Below are 21,598 nucleotides of genomic sequence, written 5' to 3' on the forward strand. Positions count from 1 at the left end.
TTAGGGGAAATGGTTTTAGTTTTTGCCCATTGAGTATGATGTTGGCTGAGGGTTTGTCATATATGGCTTTTATTATGTTGAGGTATGATCCTTCTATTCCCCCCTTTTATAAAGAAAGGGTGTTGAATTTTGTCAAATGTTTTTTCTGCATCAATTGATATGACTATGTGATTTTTATCTCTCAATTTGTTTATGTGATATATCACGTTTATTGATTTTCAGATATTGTACCATCCTTGCATTCCTGGGATAAATCCTACTTGGTCATGGTGTATGATCTTTCTGATGTACTGCTGGATCCGATTTGCTAGAATTTTGTTGAGGATTTTGGTATCTATGTTCATGAGGGATATTGGCCTGTAATTCTCTTTCATTGTGTTGTCTTTATCTGGTTTTGGTATTAGGGTGATGCTGGCTTCATAGAATGAGCTTGGAAGTGTTCCTTCTTCTTGAATTGTTTGGAATAGTCTGAGGAGGATAGGTTTTAGTTCTTCCTTGAATGTTTGGTAAAACTCCCCTGTGAAGCCGTCTGGCCCCGGGTTTTTGTTTGCTGGAAGCTTTTTGATAACTGCTTCAATTTCTTCCATAGTTATAGGTCTATTGAGGTGTTTAGATTCTTTCTGATTGAGTCTTGGTAGGTTGTATTTTTCTAGGAATATGTCCATTTCCTCCAGGTTGTCCAGTTTGTTGGAATAGAGTTGTTCATAGTATTTTTTAACACTCCTTTGTATTTCTATGGGGTCTGTTGTTATTTCTCCTCTTTTATTTCTGATTTTGTTTATTTGGGTCCTCTCTCTTTGCTTCTTGGTGAGCCTGGCTAGAGGTTCATCAATCTTGTTTATCCTTTCAAATAACCAGTTCTTGGTTTTGTTGATCTTTTGTATAGTCTTTTTGGTCTCTATGTCTTTTATCCCCGCTCTGATCTTTATTATTTCCTTCCTTCTGATTTCACTGGGATTTTCTTGTTGCTCTCTTTCTAACTCTTTGAGTTGTAGGGTTAGGTAATGTATTACCATTGTTTCTTGTTTTTTTGCAGTAGGCTTGTAGAGCTATGAACTTCCCTCTCAAGACTGCTTTCACTGTGTCCCATAGATTTTGGATTGTTGTGTTTTCATTGTTGTTTCTTGCCATGATATTTTTTATTTCTTCCTTGATCTCTCTGTTAACCCAGTCATTATGTAATAGCATGCTATTTAGTCTCCATGTGTTTGAATTTTTTGGATTCAAACACATGGAGTTTTTATTGTAGTTGATTTCCAGTTTTATGTCACTGTGATCTGAGAAGATGCTTGATATGATTTCTATCTTCTTGAATTTTAAGAGACTTTGCCTATGACCCAATATATGGTCTATCCTTTAAAATGACCCATATGCACTTGAGAAGAATGTATATTCTGTGGCTTTGGGGTGAAATGTTTTGAAGATGTCAATTAATTCCATCTGGTCTAATGAGTCTTTTAGGATTGAGGTTTCTTTGCTGATTTTTTGTTTAGAGGATTTATCCAATGGTGATCGTGGGGTATTAAAGTCTCCTACTATGATTGTATTACTGTCAATCTCTCCCTTGATATCCTCCTCGAGTTTTTTTTTTTTAATGTATTTGGGTGCTCCTATATTGGGTGCATACATGTTTACCAGAGTTATTTCTGCTTGTTGTATTGTTCCCTTTAGTATTATGAATTGGCCTTCCTTATCTCTTGTTATGTCCTTCATTTTGAGATCTAATTTGTCAGAAATAAGTATTGCTACCCCAGCTTTATTGTTTTCATTTCCATTCACCTGAAAAATCTTTTTCCATCCCTTCACCATCAGTCTGTGTGCGTCTTATTTTCTGAGGTGGGTTTCTTGTAGACAGCAGATATATGGATCATGTTTTCTTATCCAATCCATTACCCTACGTCTTTTGATTGGGGCATTTAGTCCATTTACATTTAAAGTTATTATTGATAGGTACTTATTTGTCGCCATTTTTGTTCTTTACCCCTGTGTTCCTTCTTCGCTTCCTATTTCTGTGTGTGTGTGTGTGTTTTACAGCAGACCCTTTAGCATTTCTTGCATTGCTGGTTTGGTGGTAATAAACTCCCTTAGTCCTTTTTTGTCTGTGAAGCTCCTGATTTCACCTTCAATTTTGATTGATAGCCTTGCTGGGTACAGTATTCTTGGACTCAGACCCTTCCTTTGCATAACTTTGTATATTTCACTCCATTCCCTTCTGGCCTGATGTGTTTCTGTTGAAAAATCAGTCCCTAGTCTGATGGGGGTTCCTTTGTAGGTAACTTTCTGTCTCTCTCTGGCCACTTTTAATATTCTTACTTTGTTGTTGGTGTTTGCCAATATAATTATTATGTGCTATGGTGTCAGTCTTTTGGGGTTCATTTTGTTTGGGACTCTGTGAGCTTCTTGGATTTGTGTGGGTTTTTTCTTCCCTATATCAGGGAAGTTTTCTGTCATTATTTCTTCAAACAGGTTTTCTATTCCTTGCTCAGTTTCCTCTCCTTCTGGCACCCCTATTATGCAGATGTTGTTTCGTTTCTTGTTGTCCCAAAGTTTCCTTAGGCTCTCCTTCTGCTTTTTAATTTTTTTTTCTAGAAGCTGCTCTACTTGGGTATTTTTTCCTACCTTGTCTTCTAGCTCACTGATGCAGTCCTCTGTTTTTTCTAGTCTTGATGCTTTCTATTGAGTTCTTTACAGCAGTGATGTCATTTTTCATTTCCTCTTGTTTCTTACACATATTGTCGAATTTGTCTTTCATTCTTTTCAGCCACCTTATGACCATTTCTCTGAATTCTTTCTCTGATAGGTTTCTTGCCTCCATTTCGCTTACTTCCTTTTCTGGTGATGCCTGCTTTTCTTTCATATGCGGGCTGTTTCTTTGTCTCCCCATGATCTCTCTTTTCCGGGTGTTTGGTTATGTAGCTCTCTCTTTTCTGTGTTGATTTAAAGGCACAAAATACAAAAATAAATAAATAAATAAATAAATAAATGCACAAAATACAACACGACAAGGTACAACTCACAAGGCACTGAACACAAATGTATTCACTATATTAGTACCCCCAAATAAAGGTGACCACCAGAGAAAGGCAAATTAGTGGATCATAAAGAAGAAGAGAAAAAAAAAGAAAAAAAAGGAGTGCAAAAATGAAATTGGGAAAAGAAAAAAAAAGTAAGAGAGGAAAGAGAGAGAATAATAAAGAAGAGGGGAAAAAACTATATATATAGGGAGAACACTCCAATAGAACAGCTACTAATCCCAACAAATGCCAGCAACAAGTACCTGGAGGTGAATGCAAACTACAAACAACAACTAATATCAATCAAGGTGAGGGAAAACAGAAGCATAGAACAAAAACAAAACAAAAAACAAAAAGAAAAAGTGAAACAATCTCACAAACAAGCAAAAAAATGATATAATCAACAATCAAGCAAACAACAACAAAAGGACAGAGAGAAAAACAATTTTTGGATAGTGATGAAAGAGAAGAGAGAGGTGTGTATGGACTTGGAGCAGGGGGTTGGAAATTATATATATAAGTAGGGTGAAATTTTAACAGAGGGTAAAAAGAAGGAATAGGCAAAATCTAAAGCCGGAATTGGGTAAGAGAAACAGGACAGCAAAAGGGGGAAAGTGAGGAAGAGAGTGTTGACATAAAGGTAAAGTTGAGATAGAGTAAAATGATGCCAAAGGAAAGATGAAAATAAAATGTAGAACTCTAATCCCAAAGTAAAATCAAGAGAAAATAAAATGACACTTTAAAAAAAAAAAAAGGTAAAATAGTAGTAGTAATAACACTGATTGAAAATAAAAATGCAATAATTAAAAAGGTAAAATCAAGTGAGGAAAAAAGAAAAAAATTGGTTTCTTAAGTAAAAGATGAAAAAAATAAAAATAAAAATGTGCAGTAGTGAAGGTCATTCACTTCCTCTACTGTTCTGTTTGGCACGCCTGTTTCCTAGTCAGGACAGTTTTGAAGTTTCCTGCATTCCACTGCTCCTCAGTGTTGTAAGCCAGTCCTGATTTTTAAGCAGACAGTACATCTGTATTGCATATTTTCTTTTATTTGTTTTTACACAAGAGTCAATTTGTGATTCAACCCCTGTGTGGCAGTGTTTCTGGATTGACCTTCAGGTCTATAGGTCCTCTCTAGCCAGTGCTTAGATTTGTTTTCCCTGTGGCACTTAATACTGGTTTGGGGTAGTGGGTTGCTCCAGAGCTGGTTCTCTGATGGTTATTCCCTGCTCTGATCCCCAGGTTCCAGAAAAACAACTTTCCCCTGCAGTCTCTTAGGGTGTCCCCAATTGGGTGATCTTATGTATTGGGCTTAGTAATCAGAAGCAAGGATTTAAAGAAGAAAAGAAAAGGAAAAAAAAAAGAGCCAGAGTAAGTGTGGTAAGTGTGCAAACTCCAGGCCTGCACGCAAGTCTGTGCAGTCTTTTTTCCCCTTGGGTCTAAGCAGCCAGCACACTTTTAAAATTTTTAGGCTGTCCTTTTGCGCCCAGATCAAAATGGGTTGCTTTTTAGAGTTCCCTTCTGTTAGCAGCTCTGCGGACCCCCTTCCACATTCACGGATCACGCCAGCCCCGACAGCTATGGATTTTCCTAGGTGCAGACTTCCCCAGGTCTCCAGCTCCCACACCGCATGTATTTCTCTCTCCTGCCCGGGCCAGAGACCTCACCTTATCCCAGGCGAAATCTGACCTTTCCGTGGTGGAGTGTAGAGCTCCTCTGAATCCACGTGCTTGTGCCACTCAGGGTTCAATGTTCTTGGGTTCGCAGCTGTTCAGTGGGTGCCATAGTTGTAGATTTTCGGGCTTCTGATATCATCCACTTTCCCCTTCAAGATGGCACAGTCTCCACATCCGAGCCAGTCACTCTGGGAGGGAACCCAGCAGCAGTGGGGGCTGCCTGGTCAGGGGAGCTCCGTCCAGCAGTCCCCCACCATCTCCTGGAGTATAGCTGTCCCTCAACTCACCAACAAACACTCCCCGTGTGACCACACACTCTCCATTTGTTTTCTCACTCACACAGTATCTTGCTGTCTGCCTTCCCGTCAGCAGCCATCTTCTTTCTCATCTATTTGTTTTTTTTAGTAAATATTTTTATTTGTTTTAAATTGTATAATTGATAAAGGGGAGAGTATTGTTATAGTTTGTTGGATTAGAGTTTTTAGGACTTGGTGTATAGGGTTTTAGGAGATGTTGCAGTTTGGAGTAGTTAATTATGTTTAACTAGTGGCCCGGTGCACGAAATTCGTGCACATTGAAAGGGAATTAATTAGATGAAATATTTTAAAATTGCTATTTGCCCTTTCTCTATAATAAAAGTGTGAGAGATAAAAGGAAATGAGTACAATGTATATGAAAATAATACATAATTTTATTAATAAATAAACAATAACAAAATGATATAACAATAACAAACTCATAATATAAAAGCAATATTGATGCAAATAATGACTGATAAAGTGATTAAACTTATTCTAATATCTCCCTGTATACCACATTAAGAGTGAAAACACTTTCAGAGTGCTTGACTAATTTCCCTTGAGATAAAGTATTTACAACTTTAACTTTAACGTCACATGCTCTTTGAACTCAAGAGAAAGCAACATATAACTGACCATGTCCAAAAACGGGTTCAGGTAGGAATATTCCTACTCTGTCTAGAGTTTGTCCTTGTGATTTATTAATAGTCATCACAAATGCTGGCATAACGGGAAAGTATCTTCGAATTAATTTAAATGGGTGGCCAGTGTCATATGGGGACAAATCAATTCTTGGAATCAGAACAATCTCTCCCTCTGCAGATCCTATTAATATTTCAGCTTTGATAATGTTAGGTCGCAATATTTTGATAATAAATCTAGTACCATTACAAAGACCCCATTTACTATTAAGATTTCTCAGTAGCATGATGATTGCACCCACTTTCAATCTTAATTTATGACACGGCATTCCAGAAGGAGTAATACTATTAAGAAATTCAATAGGAAAATTTTTCTTTTCAGCATCATCTGTTGAGTCAATGGAATCATCACTCAAATAGGTGTGAAAAATCTCCATCAAGTATATCCAAAATTTCTTCATTTAATTTTTGAACGTGCTCATTTTTTGGACAAAGAATTGCACGTTTAGATATATTTTTAATATTATCTATAGATATACTGTTTCCAAAGGTGGCTTTAATAATAGATCCATTAAAAATCATTTCATGGGGAATTTCAATAGTATCCATTCCTAAATGAAAACTGCTATCAAGTTTGCCATCTCCAAGTTTTACTAACCATTCACTATAAGCAGAATCCTCTGATCTCATATTTGTTTTAAGAGACTACTGTCTGAAACATCCCCAAACACTGCAGTACTTTAAACTTGTTTGTACTATGGCCAATCGTGTAACATGGTGGCACAAATATCCCCTCTGAAAAGAACTTTCCCACCAAATGCAACATTCAAATTAACGCCAGCGAGAGCTTTATATGTATGGCACGTGTGCGAGTCAAAGTTTATTTTTAAATTTCCAGTGTGCGTCATATGTACCGGTTTGTTGGACGGATGGACAAATGTCGGTCACTTAGCCTTTTATCTATACAGATTATGAGTCATGATTTTACCTTTTTAAAAAATTATCCTTTAATACCTCCAAAGCACAATGAGTAAGAATCTGAATGTTTATGTGGCTTCTATATGGTTTCTAGGACAAAGTTCTTTCCTTTACCCACCACTCACTTCACTCCTTTTACTCTTGAATGTTAATTCCAACATAATTTTTGTAACACCTCTTGAAAAGGATCCCACCAAGTTTTTGATAGTCCATATGATAAAACTTACAGAAAAATACAGCATGAGACTTTCATTCTCTCACTAACTTCTTATATAACTGTAATTCCTCAGTCTCTATAGAATGAAAAAGGAAAATAAAAGTGCCTTCTCTCATTCCAAGGCCTTTCTCAGTAAGGCAACCACAAAAAGAAAGAATGAGCCTACAATTCATGCCATGTAATCTCTATCAGGCATAATTCAAATCAAATCCCATCAGGCAAAGTCTGAGATAATTAAAATATATAAGAGAACAGTGGTGACCTGGGGGAGAACTTATGAAACCTTGTCTCCTGCTTTTGCTGAATATTCTTTTTGTTATGCTAGACTCCAAGTCCCTATCGGGGACCTGGGCAGGCGGCTGCGGGCACTAACCCACGCCACCTGCTCCGGTCCGTGATCCGTGATAGGGGCTTGGAGTCAGCAAGCCCTGATCCGGGACCTGGTCAGGCGGCTGCGGGTGCTAACCCATGCCGCCTGTCCTGGTCCATGATCCGTGATAGGAGCTTGGAGTCAGCCGCCGCTGACGGAGGCTGACTCCGAGCCTCCATCGCGGACCTGGGCAGGCAGTTGCAATCGCTAACCCATGCCGCCTGCCCCAGTCCGCCATCATGGCTTGGATCCTGCTGGCGGCAGGCGCTGCCCCCTCCCCCCGCCATCTTTGCTGGGTTAATTTGCATATTTGCTCCTGATTGGCTGGTGGGGTGTGGCTGGTGGGTGTGGCTTATGGGTGTAGTGAAGGTATGGTCAGTTTGCATATTACTCTTTTATTAGGTAGGATTGGTAGTGGTGGCCAGATGGATGTGTCATGGAAATCTGTCGGCCGTTTTTGTGGGAATTTTTGTGAATATTTAATAATGGGAGGCATGTATTTGAGTATAGGTGTGTGTTTATGACATGATGTTGTTAGTTAAGTTTATTTGGGTCGAAGAGACAAATGAGAAATTGAGACTATTATAGGGAGATTATGGCTTTTTGGCAAGATGTAAGTAATTGTGTTTTTGGTTTTTTTTAGACAGTATTGGAGGACGACTCGGCTGGTGATATTAAAGCATGGGGTTTTTTTTTTTTATAAGGGCCCCGTTTTATAGGGGATGTTATTGGAAATTTGGGCACTGGCCAGAGGGCAATGGTGTAAGTTTTATTTAATAATGTTTTTGTTGTTGTTGTTGTTTTTGGTTTGGATTTGTATAGTTATTGGCCAGGGCTGGATTAAGGGGTGTAATTGTAATGTGTAGCTGTATTTGTTAGGAGGGCTCTTTAGGGCCCATTTTTTGTAAGAGCCCTGACCGGGTCTATATTATCTTTTTCTTTTCTTTTCTTTTCTTTTCTTTTTTTGTCAAGGGGGCAAGTGTAGGTAGTAGTAAAGTTTTAGATGGGTGTATTTTGGGGTGTAATAGTTTATTTTTTGTTTTTATTTGTATACATAGTGTTTGAGGATATTTTTGTATTTTTAATTTTAAGGGGGAGGCATTTGTTTTTTGGAGGTGTTTATTTACTAATTTGATGGCCATATTTATTTGTTTAGTCTAATTTTTTAGGCTAGGGGGTTCATTTTTAGTCAGAGTTTGTTTTTAATAGGTTGTTATATTGTTTAATTATTTTAGTAGTTTTGGGATGATATGAAATGTGAAATTTAAGTTATGTTCTGGGCCTTGGCCCAGTTTTGTATTTTTTGTGTCTGTGATATGTAATATGTTTTAAATTTTGGACAATTGTCCATTGGGGGCCTTTCTTGCAGGGTAAGCAAAGAGGAGGCTGATGGCAGTATTTATAGCTAAGGTATATTTAAAACCCCAGTTTAGGAACTAGGTAAAATGGCCACCCACCGGTGGTGGCCCCCGAGGAGGAGAGGAAGCGGGGGCGCCCGCAGCTCCTGCCCCCGCGCGGCCAGCGGCCCCCGCCGAGGAGAGGGAGGGCGCCCGCGAGAAGCTGGGCCCAGGTGGTGAAGAACCTGGCCGAGAAGACGGAGAGACGAGAGCCCTGCCGCACCCGAGACTTCGTGGTGGACACGCTCATCCTGCGCTCCATCGGCATGGAGCCGGGCGACATCTCCGCTGTCATCCAGACCCCGGGAGCCGCGAGTTCGACGTGGCGGAGAAGCTGGCCCTGTTCCTGCGCGTCTAGAGGAGAAGCGCGAGGAGGAGGACCGCTGGGAGAACTTCGGGTGCTGGGGCGGAGCAAGTCCAGCCTGAAGACGCTCTTCATCCTCTTCCGGAACCAGACCGTGGACGTGGAGGACATCGTGACCTGGCTCCAGCGCCACTGCGATGTGCTGGCCGTGCCCGTGAAAGTGACCGACAGGTTTGGGATCTGGACCGGGGAGTACAAGTGCGCGATGGAGCTGCGCCAGGGGGAGGGCGGTGTCCGGCACCTCCCGGGGCCTTCTTCCTGGGGCCGAGCGGGGCTACAGCTGGTACAAGGGGCAGCCCAAGGCGGGCTTTAAATGTGGCTCCCGGACCCACTTGAGCGGCAGCTGCACGCAGGACCGGTGCTTCAGTGCGGGGAGGAGGGGCACCGGAGCCCTTATTGCCGGAAGGGCATCGTGTGCAACCTCTGTGGCAAGCGAGGGCACGCCTTTGCTCAGTGCCCCAAAGCCGTTCCCAATGCCGTGGCACTGAGCCGGCGTTGCTGGGCACTGAGCACCCGCCTGCCTGCCTGCCTGCCAGGGTGAATACAGAGCCAGTGTACCCCTCTTAAGTGCCAAAACTTTTTCTGAAACCATTTTCTATCGTGTTTGAAAGAGATCTTTTTAAACAAGAGATGTCTCTCTCTGCCTTCGTAAACCGAGTTTACTCCATTTCAGCCTTTTCTGAATTGGTGACTGTCATTGGTAATGACTACCGACAACTGTTAGTGTGCAGCTATGTCGCCAGTCCCTCTATTGAATTTTGTTTTCTTTTTTTGTAATTGGGGGAGGGGAGGTTTGTACTTGTTACTCCCTACGCCTTGTCTTTTCACCCTTTGGGCTGCCTTGCTCATCTTGAATGTCCCAGAATTTAAGTGCAGGGCCCAGCACGTGGTAGACACTGCGCGCCATCAGTGTTTGTTGACTTGAAAACATTTTGGACGGTGACTTCTGTCAGGATGTCTAGCTTGTGCAGCTCTTTCCCTCCCTCTTATAATTTGCTGCTTCTAATCTGTGTGGTCTGAGAATTTGTGAAACCAGTGTTGTTAGAAGTGTATGTCATCTGAGTCAATAAGCTCTGAACGGTGGCCAAGGGCCTCTCTTTATGGCATTAAAATACATGGACTTTGTGACAGCTCTCTCGGTGGCTTAGGAGAGCCACAGAATTATGGAATCTACAGTTTTCCTGTCGGAAAGAACCTAAAAATTGGTTTACACCAATCCCCAGGTTTTCCAACAGTGAAACAGGCCCAGAGAGGTTAAATGACTGGGTCAAAGTCACGTAGCTGTCTGCTGCCAGAGCTAGCCTAGAGTTCCCTGACCCCAAGGCCAGTGCTCATTCCACTGCCTCTCACACTTCACAACATTTTCCTCAACACTTGAGGGCCCAGAACGTCTGATCTCTCCAGAATAATGTGCCATCTGGGCCAGAAGGCAGAAAAAGGAGATTTAGCAGGGGCTTCTGAGTACGTGGGAGACATAACCCAGGGTGCACTCGCTCCCTGGGGTATCGCACCTGGATTAAAGTGTGCCTGGTCCTTCGGGGGCCTTACCCTTCCCCATTTGTTGCCACCAGTGAGAAACTGGGGTGCTCTTGTGTAAGGAAGCCTAGTAAAGGTTTACATTTGTACCCTAGTCTCAATAGTTAGACACCCCAGAGAAGCAGCTAATGGAGTTCATCTGCAAACTCCTGACTCTCAGGAGAAAGGCTGTTTTAACCCAGAATTGTAAGTGAGTTGTTAACTCTAAAATGTACTTGTGAAATAGGCCATGCGAGAGAGCATTGGGTCAACTGTTATCAAGTTAAAGGAGAATAGACAATACACTACTTTGGGTTTTTGTCTTCGCTTTGCATTAAGTTTTGCTATTTCCTTGTGGCTTGGAATGTAAAATCCATTGTTAAAAGTTTTGTTCTGAATAAATATTTATCTTTTGTATTGCAAAAAAAAACCACAGAAAAACAAAAACAAAAAACACACAAAAAACCCAGTTTAGAGGGAGTGCCTAATGAAATTTATTTGTCAATGTTGTAGGAGGCATCTTTTCTGAGGACATGGTCTTTTTTATCCTGGAGGCCATATTGACAGAGGGGTGGGGGTGTATCTGAGCATAGCGAGGACATTTTTGTATTGTGGTAGGGCTTTTTTTGTGTGAATAGGGCCAGGCCCCATTGTTTAGTCATTTGTATTATTGTTTGTGGTTTTATGTGTTATAATTTTTGATGGATTTTTTAGTTAATTTAATTATAATTAAGTCTGATTTTGAGGGGAAGGTATTTTTTTGGATTTTTGTTAAGGTATTCGTTTTATTGGTTTTAGGGGCTAATAGTGGTCAATGGCCATTTAAATGGTATATTGTTGTTGTTTTTTTGGAAGTCCCTATTTTTTATATATTTTTAATATGTTTTGTCTCCATATGGGATGATGTTTTATTAGTTATTGTTGTTTGTGTTATTGTGGTAATTATAAAGTTAAGATTTTAAAGACAACCCAGCTGTCTGCTTTAATGGCCATAGGGCCAGGGTTTTTTTTGTTAAAAACCATTTAGACTATTTGTAATTTAGTCCATTGGCTATTTTGTTTAGCATTAGAATTGAACTATAGTTTGTCTGTATTTAAATGGACAGTTATTGTCATCTATGTAGTAGAATTTTTTAATTTGATTTGTCTGTGTAATATATGGGTGGCATATTCTTTGGAATGGATTAGGGAGTATTTTTTTATAGGAGTTTTATTTTTTTCTAGGGTTGGCATATTTTTTGGAATGGATTAGGGAGTATTTTTTTTATAGGAGTTTTATTTTTTTCTAGGGTTTTATATGTTACTAGAGGCCTGGTGCACGGATTCATGCACCAGTGGGGTCCCTTGGCCTGGCCTCGGGGATTGGGCCAAAACTGGCTCTTCGACATTCTCTAAGGGGTCCCAGATTGTGAGAGAGTGAAGCACCTGGGAATCGATCTCCCTCCTCTCTGGTTCCGGGTGCATCACCTGAGAACCACAGCTGCCAAGTCACCACAGCTCGGCAGCTCCTGCATTGAGCTTCTGCCCCCTGGTGGTCAGTGCACGTCATAGCTACCAGTCAGAGCATCTGTCCCCTGTGGTCATTGCACGTCATAGCTACTGGCTGGTCGGCCGGTCAGCCAGTCCCTTATGCTCTTGTATATATAGACTAGAGGCCCAGCACATGAAATCGTGAGCGGGTGAGCCGCAAGCCACTCCGCCCCGCTGCTGCGAGCCACAAGTCGCCACACTGCCGCAAGCCACCCCACCCCAAGAGAAGTGGTCAATGCACCTCATGGCGACCGAGTGCGGGGAGGGACCGAAAGGTGGTCAATGCACCTAATGGCGTCTGGTCGAGCAGTCGTTACGGTCGTTACAGTTACGGTCCCTGGCCTTTTATTATATAGGATAGGACCTAATGGGGTTTGTACTTTTTGTGACAAAGGACTGGTATTCACCATTTCCCTCTGTTTGAAATAGGCCCCCCACTTTGTTAAAGTTGGGGTTTGTGTCACTCTTGTCTTGGGCGTGGCTGTCCAGGACCTAAGCCAATTGCTATAGGATAGGTAGGATAGGCAGTCTTTATGAGTATGTTATTTTGTGCTGTGATTGTCTTACAAACCTGTAAGGCCGTATAAGTGGCTGTTAATAGTTTTTTAATGAGGGAGTATTGCCTTTTGGTGCTTTTTTTTAGTTGAGACCAGAATTTAATGTTTTTGGGTTTTTTTTTTTGTTTTTTTTTTGTCTATGTTGTTGCCATAGACCCTAATTAAATTCTGATGGAGTAATAGTTATGACCAACTGGAATGGTTATGTTAGGTCTATAACCTGTAAGGTTTGGGCTTGGGCAGTGAGAAGGAATTTTTAATTTTTGGAATCTAGTCCCATGTTGTCCCCTTTTGGGACAACTGATATAATAGCTGTAATAACTGTCAGATGAGGGATGAATATTTATCAATATTCCAAAGGACCAATATCTATACTAATAAAAGCCTAGGTTGCCGAAACCGGTTTGGCTCAGTGGATAGAGCGTCTGCCTGCGGACTGAAAGGTCCCAGGTTCGATTCCAGTCAAGGGCATGTACCTTGGTTGCGGGCACATCCCCAGTAGGGGTTGTGCAGGAGGCAGCTGATCGATGTTTATCATCGATGTTTCTAACTCTCTATCCCTCTCTCTTCCTCTCTGTAAAAACTCAATAAAATATATTTAAAAAAAAAAAAAGCCTAGATGGCCCTCGAACCCTCACAAGATGGCCGGCAGGGGAGGGCAGTTGTGGACAATCAGGCCGGCAGGGGAGGGCAGTTGGGGGCAAACAGGCCAGCAGGGGAGGGCAGTTGGGGGCGAGATCAGGCTGGAAGGGGAGGGCAGTTGGGGACGACCAGGCCTGCAGGGGAGGGCAGTTGGGGGTGATCGGGCTGGCAGAGGAGGGCAGTTGGGGGCGAGATCAGGCTGGAAGGGTAGGGCAGTTGAGGACGACCAGGCCTGCAGGGGAGGGCAGTTGAGGGTGATTGGGCTGGCATGGGAGGGAAGTTGGGGGCAATCGGGCCAGCAGGGGAGGGCAGTGGGAGGGCGATCAGGGAGGGAGCAGTTAGGCGTCAATCAGGCCAGCAGGGAGCAGTTAGAGGGCGATCAGGCTGGCAGGCAGAAGTGGTTAGGGGCAATCAGGCAGGCAATCAGGCAAGTGGTTAAGAGCCAGCAGTCCCGGATTATGAGAGGGATGTCCGACTGCTAGTTTAGGCCTGATACCAGGGATCAGGCCTAAACTGTCAGTCGGATATCCCCCAAGGGATCCCAGATTGGAGAGGGTGCAGGCTGGGCTGAGGGGACCCCCCCCCCCCCCAGTGTATGAATTTTGTGCACCAGGCCTCTAGTAGGTCTATAATTGTTTTATTGTTGTAGGTCAGGAATAAGTTTGTATTTTGTTAATGATTATTTTGGGTATTATTTTCAGGTCCCTGAATCTTGTAGTTGTTTATTGTTCATTTTTATGAGTCTAATGTCTGCTGTAGGCTATTGGTAGTTGTGTTTAACTTTGTAAGAGAATTAGAAGTTAGTATGACATTATTAATATAATGAAATATTGCCACTGTGAGGCTTGCCCCAGGTGTCTAAATTTTGGGCCATAAGGCCATGATAGATGGTAGGGCTGTGTAAATATGTTTGAGGGAGAATAACAAAAGTCCATTGTTGACCTTTTCACATGAAAGTAAATAATTTTTGAATTTTCAGAGCTATATTTATGGAAAATAAAGGATTAGTCAAATTTGTTATATACTGGTGTCATCTTAATGACAGAGTTAGGTGGTCCATGATATTCATAATAGCTGGCGTTGTAGGGTTAAATGGGGGTGTCATTTTATTTAGTTTTTTGTAATTTATAGTCATTTGTTAGGTGCCGTTAGGCTTTTTATTGGTTATGTTGGAGAATTGTATGGGCTGTGTGTGGGCTGAATGATTTTTGGTGTTTTTTTTTTAGTTGTAATATTGTCTGTCTGATTTTTTTGTAGCTTTCCGGGAGACAGCATTGTCTCATCTGCACTACCCAGCAGGGGTTAGGCAGTTTTATGGCTGCATGATGTGGGTGCCCTTTGGGTCCGGTGCACGAAATTTGTGCACTCGGGTGTGTGGGGGGGTCCCTCAACTTGTTCTGCACCCTCTCATAGTCTGGGAGTCCTGGGGGGATGTCTGATTGACGGCGTAGGCCTGCTCCCTCCCTAAGTGCTGCCTCAGAGCAGGAGAGGCTCCCGCCACCACTGCTGCACTTGCCAGCCATGAGCCCAGCTTGTAGTTGAGCAGCGCTCCCCCTGTGGGAGCTCCCTGACCACCAGGGGGCAGCTTTTGCATTGAGCATCTGCCCCCTGGTGGTCATTGTGTGTCATAGCGACTGGTCGTTCCACTGTTAAGTTGATTTGTATATTAGCCTTTTATTATATAGGATAGACCTTCAGGTGAAGGCAGCCAATAACCAGTGTTAAAGTTGCTTGTTGTAATTGGACAGTTTTGCTTTTGTATTTGTCTATATGAGTCACTGGGCCCATATATTTGTTTGGGTTACCATATAGTAAACTGTAGTCTGTATTAGTATTTATTAGTGTTAATATATGTTGTATGTTGTGGGGAGACCATTAGATAGTGAGTTTAACATGTGGCTTTCGGTCCTTTGGATTCCCTCCTAATTGGTTTTTTTGGCCCGTTTTTTAGTCTGGGAGATTAAATTCCTCCTCCTCAGGGGAGTCTAAGTAGTCCTGGAGGTGTATTGGTTTAGGGGAACTGCCTTTTTTGGCACCTTTTGGAAGTGTTGTCCTATCAGTAATTATCTTCATAGGGCCAGCAGCACGTCATTGGGCTGCTGATTTATTTTTACTTTTTCCATTTTGATAGCCAGCAGGTCTATCCATATTTCTGTGTGGGAGATCTTTATAGGCTTTGTCCCCACCGTTTTTTTGGATTTCAAGTCTAAGGTCTTAGGCACAACCTTAGGTACTTTAGGCTTCTGTACAGTTATGGGTCTTGTTAGTTTTTGTTGCTGCTGTTTGACTTTCATGTCCCCCAAGTTGGCCATGGCCGTAGTGACTTCATGTATATGGTGGTCTATGAAAGGAGTCAAAATGGCTGCTAGCGAGTTGTGTGCCACTGGAGGGGCTGCAGGGAGAATTAAGTCTTTTATATGTGTCATAAAACCACTAATTTATCATTAGTACCACGAGTATTTAAGTTAAATATGGCTTGTCCCATGTCCATTTTCCATTACTTATATTAAATTTATGTATGTAATCCATTTATTTACAGTTTGGGGCAATTTTCCTGCATTTTGCCAAATGTTTCGCTATTAACCAGTCCATCGGGGAATAGTCTCCCTGTCCAGCTCTTAAATGGGGACTGATCTGCAGTCACTGTCACAAAGAAGGATGGGTCGTTATGGAGGCTAATTTTTCTATCTTGGGTGGAGACAGATGAAAACTATTTGAACCATTATTTTATAACCTTAGGAGCCATGCTGAATTGGCTCCCCAGGCCTCTGTGGCTTTGTTTTTCTAATTCTCAGTTCTGTGGGGGTATAGGAGGTGTATGTTGTTAATTCTGTAACAATGGGCAGCCCTTGAGCCCCACTTCCTGGGGCCACAGGCTGATTGTGTTTTAGACGCCTCTGCCTCTTCATGATCTGTCGTGCCTGCAAAGCAGGGGCCACTGCGCCAGTGGTAACACTGTCCTTTGAGCTGTCGTTTGGCTCTACTTCCCCAGGTCCCTCCTGTCCGAGGGAGGCTCCCTCCTGCTCTAGGACGCATACCCGGGCCTGCAAAGTCTCCTTCCTGAGGTGTTTCAGTTTCAAGGCCATTAGGATCAACCAGGCTACCTGCCTGGCAGCCTCCTGCTGGTCTTTGGGAATCCGGGCCATCAAGGATGACAAAGTCTTCTCTAACGCCTCCGGTGTTACCTTAACCTGCTCACAGTCTTCTGGGGGCTCCAAGGCATCAGGACCACTGTTACCAGATACCACAACCTGTTCAGAGGCCACATGCCCTCTGATGACGGGTTAGACAGGGTACTTACCCCAGAATCCTGCCGATTACACCAAGTGTTAGGGGCAAGCTCCTTAACCCAAGGATTGACCCTTCTGGGTGCAGGGCATTGGAAAAACACATGGTAATAACAGGTATGTGGGGCATGTTTATTATGAACAAAGCAGCCAGCAACTGGCCGGTCAATGGCAATTTATATATATGCTTAAACAAAAGAGGCTTCATGCCAATTTATGATGCTCATGTTATTTTAATTTAAACAGGTTATATAAGGGTGAGCTTGTGCAGTACATATAGTGCTATTGCTGAGTTATTGCCCTCACACATATGTAGGGCAAAGGGGCCTTTCACCTAGTAATACTGCTGTGTCCTCGCCTGCACACATGTGCATAGCCAGGAGGCCTTGAACCTCTGGTGTACTTAAGTCAGGGCCCCCTAGTGAGTATTTATACCATTGCTAAACAGGTATGTGGGGGATGTGTGCTTCGCCAAAGAATAAATGAAAAAGTGGTAAGGAGACAGATGAAAGGGGGAGACCACCCAGGTTGAGACCATTTCAGAGCATTCAGGTAAGACTTCATAGAGCTGCTAGGGTGGGACGACAAAGATACCTACTGGTAATAGTGGATCCCATCTCTGGCTGGGTGGAGGCCTTCCCCACTCAACTGCCACAGCAAGGAAAGTCATCAAAGTAGTCTTAGAGCAGATCGTACCTACGTTCGGTCTGATGGAAAATGTCGACTCAAACAACGGGAGTCACTTCACCTCAAAGGTGTTGAAGGGAATAACGGAAGGGTTAGACGTCATTTGGGACCATCACACTCCCTGGCACCCCTTCCTCGGGAAAGGTGGAAAGAATGATTCAGACGCTTAAGAGACAAATTATGAAACTGATCCTAGAAACCAAATTGCCCCGGACCAAATGTCTCCTAAAGCTCTCCTTAGGATTAGAACAGCTCCAAGGAAAGATGGGGATTGTCCCCTATGAAATGTTATATGGGCTCCCATACTTGGCAGGACTGCTGACCTTCCTACCATGGACACTAAGGATCAACTTTTGAGAAACTAAACACTGAGTGGCCAGGTTATTATGCGTTCAGAGATCATAATAATCTGGCCACTCAGTATATATTGGCCATATCTCCTATCCTGTCATCCCTCAGGCTCAGAGGACTCCCCGCCCAGATTCTGCCTCTCAAATTCACAGTTCATCACGTCCAGCCTGGTGACCTGGTGCTGATCAAGACCTGGAAGGAGGACAAGCTCCAACTCAGCTGGGAGGCCCCTACCAAGTGCTCCTGCTACCGAGACTGCCGTACAGACAGCCGAGAGAGGGTGGACTCATTACACTTGGGTCAAGGGACCAGTAAAAGAGACTCTGGGGGAGGGAGAAAGATATCAGTGGAAAATAGTAGCGTCAACAGAAAAACCTTTAAAGATAGTCCTACGAAAAGAAACACACTAACCCCCTCTCATCATGGCCTGGCTCTCCCTCTACAGATTACTTTGGCTTGGATATGTTGTTGCCCTGAGTACAAGCTTTAATCAACCAGTTAAATTAGTAATAAATATAACTAGGACCCCATCACCTCAAACTATCAAGTTTGATGCCTGTCAGGTCTTACCCTGTGGGAAGTTAAAAAGTCAAAGGTAACTCTCGGGAGAGAACAAGTACCTCTGTCCTGAACCAGGAAATGGCTACACCACACAGGTCCCTACCCCAGCTGGAATGATCTATAGTAAATAACTCAATACCAGGGGTAGACAGTAAGAGACTCGTGGGTATCTCATTCTTGGAGATCCCTTAAGGCTAAGCTACATCTATCCAAAGGTACCCCACTGGACAACTGCAGATATTTGGAGTGCAACCCTATACTCATAACTATCAATGGTCAGCTGGCATGACTCAGTCACCTGAGGTAGTCACTAGAGTATATGGTTTAGGCTCAGGAAAAGACTCCCTAGAGACACTAGCTCTCAGATTAATAGTTAACACAACTACACCCTCTACAGGTAAAAACACAAACTCTAGACCCCACGAAGGGTCCTGAGATGCTAGAAAATGATCCTAAGAGAGTAAAAGTAATTGAAGTCAAAGACTTAAGGCAGACTTAAAATAGAAACTGGGTATGGTGATATGAATGCCTGGGTTGAATGGGTTAAGTTTATGGTCCAGGCTCTTAACAAGAGCGATTGCTTCGCATGTGCTGCAGGACGGCCACAACCACAGGTGGTTCCCTTTCCCCTCGGATGGGATACTGATCCCGAAGGAATGTATTGCATGCCGGCCCTGTACCAAGACAAGGATGCATGGGGAAATGAGACCTGTAGGAGTCTATCTTTGCTCTTTCCCGCTTTGCAAAGATCAGACCCTAAGGCCATCCCCTCTTTCTCTATAGGGAATGTGAACTATTCTTCTTGCCTCTCTAGGCAGGGGGCAGAATTCACTAGACCCATGGGAGAACTGACGACTTGCACCAATGTCTTACTAAACGTCACCGATGGGCCAAGCGCTAGCAATTACTCTGCTCTTCGCATACCTGGGCAGATGTCTGGTGGTACTGTGGGAAAGGGAACCTCTGTAGCGCACAGCGTCCAATTGGACTGGGACGTGTGCCTTAGTTCGATTGGCTATACCACTCACCCTGGCATTCCACCGAGAATCCAGACAGAACAGCCAGGACACGAAGAGCAGCAGCAAGATCTATGGACTCCAATATTTATATTGATTCAATATGAGCCCTAATGAATTTAAGGCCCGGAATCAAATAGCTGCTGGATTTGAGTCTGCGCTCTTCTGGTGGTCCACTATTAATAAAAATGTAGACTGGATTAACTACATCTATTATAATCGGCAGAGGTTTATCAATTACACCGGGATGCCCTTCAGGGGGTAGCTAGTCAGTTGGATGCCACTAGCTAGATGGTTTGGGAAAACAGAATAGTGCTAGACATGGTACTAGCAGGAAAGTGGGGGGGGGGGGGGCAGTGTGAGATTTGTGTTATGTTAAGAGGAAAATGTTGTATCTTCATTCCCAATAACATAGCTCCCAATGGCACCATCACAAAGGCGTTCCAGGGACTGATGACTTTGGCTAATGAACTGGCTGAAAATGCCAGCATTGATGACCTCTTCACAGGATGGTTGGAAAAATAGTTTGGAAAATGGAAAGGCTTAATGGCCTCGATTCTTACATCTCTCATCATTGCAGCAGGAGTCCTGACAGCGGTAGGGTGTTCTGTTATCCCTGTGTGAGAGGATTAGCACAGAGACTAATTGAGGCAGCTATTAACAAGCAAATGCCCGTGACTTATCAGCAGAATAACCTATTATTATTAGAAACCAAATTAGACTCACTCTCCTATGATGAAGAAAATCAACAGGTTCTTGAGCAATTTGAAAAATGAAAAATACAAGAGTGAGAATAAGACCAGTAAAAGTAAAAAGAAAAGAGGAGTTAGGAATAAGCCTCAGTGGTCCATTTTCAACACATCTCACCCTAAATGGAAAAATACTAAAAGCCCGTTTTGCTTAACTAGTTAATGCAACTGCAAAGTCCCTGTAACAGACAGGATATGGGGGAGGGTAGATAGGATAGATTACAATAAAAGGAGGAAGTGGGTAAAGACTGGATACCTGTCAGAAGGCACCTACCCCAGGAAGATCTTGCCACCACAAAGAGACAAAGGGACAGGAAGACACAAAAGCCCACAGCCCACTTTTAAATAACCCAATAGGAAGTAACAGAACCTCGGCGACCTTCGGGAAAGGCTGTGCACCCCATAGCACTCAGCCAATGAGGAACCGGGAGGGACCTGCGCACTAGGGAATATAATGCTGGTTGTAATCCCTTTGGGCGTGCCTGCCCACCAGACACCCGATCTTGCAAGACAGCCATTAAAAGTTTTGCTTTCACTGTACTTCCTGTTTCCAAGCCCATTATTTGACTTTGGACAGGTGAACGTGTTTCTCACGAAGGGAGAGATTTTAAAATCAGTGATGCCCATATTTTTTTTTTCCAGAAGACTAGTATGTATTTAGAACTAAACGAATCGTATACTGAACCAAAAGGGAAAAATGGTGATTTCAAAGGAAACTCCCAAGAGGAAACTAATCTTGAGACTGTCTGAACCTTTACCAATCATCTTTTCTTCATTAACTTCCATGAGAGCCTGAGAGGAGGCTTAACAGGGGGCCCACCCTACTCAGAATGGCCCCAAAGGCCCAGAGACTTGCAGAGATGCCTAACTCTCGGCTTGCTACACGAGCCTCTGTAGATGGGGAACCAGGCCACAGGGCCTTGAGAGTCCCCTTTTCTTTTGGGGTGCAAACTCTTCAACTGGGAGAAATTTGACGTGAGGTCCCTCAAGGAAAAAAAAAAAAGGCTAATCTTCTTTTGCAACATAGCCTGGCCCCAGTATAAAGTGGACAGTGGAGAGGTTTGACCAGTTAATGGCACCATTAAGTGTAATGCTACCCTGAAGCTAACCCTGCTTTCCCATTCCCAGGGAAATAAATGGAGAATGAGGCCTTAGAATCTAAGGCTTAGATTAATATGTCTTTTCCATACATACAAACTATATGTTACCTGTAAACTATATCTCTGTAATTGCGACAGAACCTCAGAGAAAGATATTCAAATGAAAAGAAACATTTAAAAAAAATTGCCAATCCTTGAGGAATTAAAGTACTGTCCTTGCTTTACAATGCAGTCTTTAAGGGCCAGAGAGGTGTGTGTGGCTCCAGAATATCAAAACCTACTAAATCCTTTTACATTCCCACAAACCTCCCCTGTTCCGCTCAAATGCTCATAGATAATTGGCTTTCCAAAACCAAAGTCCTAGGACCTTTGAGATGCAAATAGCAGGAACTCTGGTCTGGGCCATTTTTAAATTTAATCTCTGGAAGATAGCCACCTAAACAAATCACTTAACTTATTTCAACTTTTCCTTTCTAAATTAGTAAATTTCAAATAACGTTATTAAATTTCTAGATATTTTGAAATAACGTGAAATACTAAAACATTGATCACTAGATAAGTCTTTAAATTCACCTGCTTTTGTCTTTTTTGCCCGAAAGTCCGTAAAAATTATTTGAGCTGTTGATATGTCGTATGCTTGAAGGTGTGTTT

General features: G+C 42.8%; 1 pseudogene across 1 annotated transcript in view; it reads left to right on the forward strand.

Annotated features, from left to right (window-relative positions):
• Positions 1-9,265, forward strand: part of LOC307107422 (tripartite motif-containing protein 60-like) — a 167,719-nt pseudogene extending 158,454 nt beyond the window's left edge. Inside the window, exon 2 of the transcript in view lies at positions 8,666-9,265. The product of the transcript in view is annotated as a tripartite motif-containing protein 60-like (transcript). The remainder of the gene's footprint in view (positions 1-8,665) is intronic.
• Positions 9,266-21,598: the final 12,333 nt, after the last annotated feature.

This window comes from Cnephaeus nilssonii (assembly GCF_951640355.1).
Source record: "Cnephaeus nilssonii genome assembly, chromosome: 11".
Classification (NCBI taxonomy): domain Eukaryota; kingdom Metazoa; phylum Chordata; class Mammalia; order Chiroptera; family Vespertilionidae; genus Cnephaeus; species Cnephaeus nilssonii.